At 28.6% G+C, this 3,220-nt stretch overlaps 1 long non-coding RNA gene across 1 annotated transcript; it reads right to left on the bottom strand.

Moving 5' to 3' along the window:
• Nucleotides 1–688: 688 nt before the first annotated feature.
• LOC130894280 (uncharacterized) lies at nucleotides 689–3,149 on the bottom strand. The gene is made up of 2 exons (XR_009059310.1): nucleotides 2,779–3,149; nucleotides 689–1,649 (listed from the first exon to the last, which is right to left on the bottom strand). It is a non-coding gene; the product is annotated as an uncharacterized LOC130894280 (long non-coding RNA).
• Between the last annotated feature and the right edge of the window lie 71 nt (nucleotides 3,150–3,220).

The following is a 3,220-nucleotide window of genomic DNA, read 5'->3' as shown; positions in this document are numbered from 1 at the left end:
CTATTGTGTTTTTATGCTTAATCACTTACCCAACCCAACTCTCACAATTCACATGAATTCAATATTATAGATATAATTAGAAAAAAAAGGCACAATAATGAATAAATTGGTGTTTTTTGCAAGCTGTGAAACGTTATAACATGAGAAATTTTCAATTTTTCTAAAATTACTTTATTTACAATAAACGACTTTTAATTTTTACAGAAAATAACTGAAATTACTATGTTCGGTTATTCATATCTGATGACTCTGTTAGGTATTGCTCGTCAATACATTTTATTTCGATCTCACTGCTCAGCTCGCGTTCGTTTAGATGAATTTTTGAATACTCCGAGTAACGTCTCATTACTAAGATATTTGAAAGAGTGCTCTCAGAATTGCTTTGACTTTTGACGTTTCGTTTGATATTTCAATGCTTATTAATTAGAAATTTTATTCGACAGTGTAGTGTATTGCTTTTGTATATATAAAATAAATAGATCTTTATACAGCAAATATTTTATGCGGTTCGAGTTGAAGTTATGTCACCGATCTGGGGAAATTTTCTTGAAAATTAAATGAATGGGCACAATCACCTATCTTCTAATCATACTTTTTAAGGTTATACAAGCAGTTTTTTCTTGTTTTTTTTTCTATTTCAAGGATTTCTTATGAAATTCACGTAATATAATGAATGAAAAACGTGTAAGATCATCAAATTTTTCTTCTGATAAAAATATATCTAAAACCATGACAAAAATTTAAAAACGTTATCGAAAACGGACAAGCATACAAATCAAGAAAAAACACTTTTTAAACATTTGTAATCTACATATCATAGCAGAAGTAGCTTAAAATAAAAGGAAAACCAAAAGACCTATATAATGTAAGCAGCAGCAAATAGAAATTGATAAATGGAAACCAGCTTATTAGAAAATGCAATTATGATTAGCTATTTTCTATTTATGTTGTCTTATTCTATATTTTGCTGCAAAAACCCAGAATAAGCTTCCTCAATACATGTATTTGATGATAAATATATCTAATGCCAATTTATATAAGTCTTAAGAAAACTCGATTGGCTCTTTAATGTTAATAACTATTGGTTTGAACCTTATAAAAGAGGTAAAATTATCCATATTTGTAAAATAGTCCCATCTATTATGCACTCTCCTGGGAAATCCCATATCTACAATCTCCATAAAAGCAAGAACATCATCTTATTTGTCTTCTGCAGCTATTTTTTGAATTTTTGGAACACTGTGAATCAAAAGAATGTCTTGTTACTTATGAGATCAGAGACAATAATATTGTGTAATATCTATAGTAAAGTCAAGTTTCGTTCCTGTTGATCATAATGAGCCTCAGCTCACTCTAAAGTAATTTCTTTTGGGGGACTTAGAGTTTGTAATGAACGAAATTTTAATACAATATCATATAAGGATTTCTTGGGGAAGATTTCAACTTTATGAATAACTTTGTCTTCTTCGTATATTGTATAAGACATTTTATTAAAGTGCATCAAATAGAATTCAAAAAGCTCTTCACTTTTCTTGTATATGTTCAATACTTGATTTGGAAGAAATAGAATTTCGTTTTCTTCTAATTCAGACTTTATTTTGGATACAGAACATTTGTGTAGAATAGCAGTAGATACTGCATAGCCATATCTAGAAAAGTGGAATTATAGAACCGTTAATAATATTTATAATGAGTAATATACTACATCAATAACAATCAGATATTATACTTATAAAAATTCAACTTCGATGAATCCAAATTGGTTAGAAAAGTATCCACAGGAGTTTTGATAGATTCTAATCACCTATTAACTAAATTAAAATAAAAAAACTTATCAAAAAACCCATTTATTAACTTCAAATAATCAAACTCTTGATTTTGATTGTAATTCAATCAAAAGCAAACTTAGTAAAGAAATACAGAACAGAAATATCCCAGCACAAGTAATCAGACCTTAGAAAACACAAAATATACCATAATAGGTAAAAATAGTTTAAAAAATTTTTCATTTTGAGTAAAGAAGTACTAGAAAGTTTAATAGATCTTTTTCCGTTAGAAGAAACTGCTAACTTGCTATAGCTTGACTAAGAATAGCAAAATGAAAATATACAAAGCTGCCTCTATGTGATAAATAAAAAGAAAGAAGAAAAATATTGTACTGGGACCAAATGTTACAGGAGATGGAAAAAGAGAATTAGAAAAAAAAAGAAATGATAATAAAAAAACACAAAGACTAAATTAGGCTGGAAACATCATGAGAAGGAAGCCTACAGAAATGGATACCTCTATGTCCAAGAGGCAGAACAAGAACTACCTGGAGAAACCAAATTAGAGAAGATACCAGAGCTCTAAAACTAGGGGAGTAATCCACCCCAATAAAGGAAATTTAACATGCTAACAATAATCCAAAAGATTGAACGGAATAAGGATCAACATCAAGGGTAGGAAATAATTACAATAATGGGAGAAAAAAACAAAAAGAAGAGACTATGGGGCAAAAGAAAAGTAATGTGTAGACTTGAGACACATTTCCATCCAACTACCAAAGGTAAACTGTTTATCTTTGGTCTTTCAATGTTATAATAGTTATGTAGTGTTGGTGTTCAGTGGATCTATATACATTCTACTATTAACATATCAGAACTAACACAATGCACTCAGAAATTAGAGTATAATACATAGTTAAGTATAAAAAGTGCATTATTCTTCAGAAAGTGTTGAAGGCATTTATAATTCATGTTTTAAGTTTAGTTTCAATATATTCTAAATAAAACTTACTTTTTATTAACAGCATCAAACAAAACATCCATCTTTTCCTCTGGCCAACATTTTGAAATCTTGTTTAGTAACTTTTTCCTCCTAGAGAATGATAAACAAGGTAAAAATCATTTACAAACTTTACAATATCCGTATTGTCAAAAGCCGATCCAACTAACCATCCTTGTTTCAAAATCTTACTTATATATACTTCGTTTCCTTGTTTGAGGATTTCTAATAGTTCTTTAGTTCTTTTAAAATGTTTCAGTGTGTCAATATGAAATAGATTTTGTTGGTAAGTAAGTGGTTTGAGATTTGTCAATTCGATTTCTAGCTGTTGTTCATTAAGAAATTCTGTATTGGACAATAGTTTAATGAAATTCTTCTCTCTCATTTACTGTATGACCTTTTTTATTATAGAAATTTATTGCAAAAATTGGTTGGTTGATTAAATTTACTCCAA

The sequence above is a fragment of the Diorhabda carinulata genome, chromosome 5 (assembly GCF_026250575.1).
Source record: "Diorhabda carinulata isolate Delta chromosome 5, icDioCari1.1, whole genome shotgun sequence".
Classification (NCBI taxonomy): Eukaryota; Metazoa; Arthropoda; class Insecta; order Coleoptera; family Chrysomelidae; genus Diorhabda; species Diorhabda carinulata.
The sequence above is the reverse complement of the archived record's forward strand: the minus strand, read 5'-3'. Positions and strand labels throughout refer to the sequence as shown.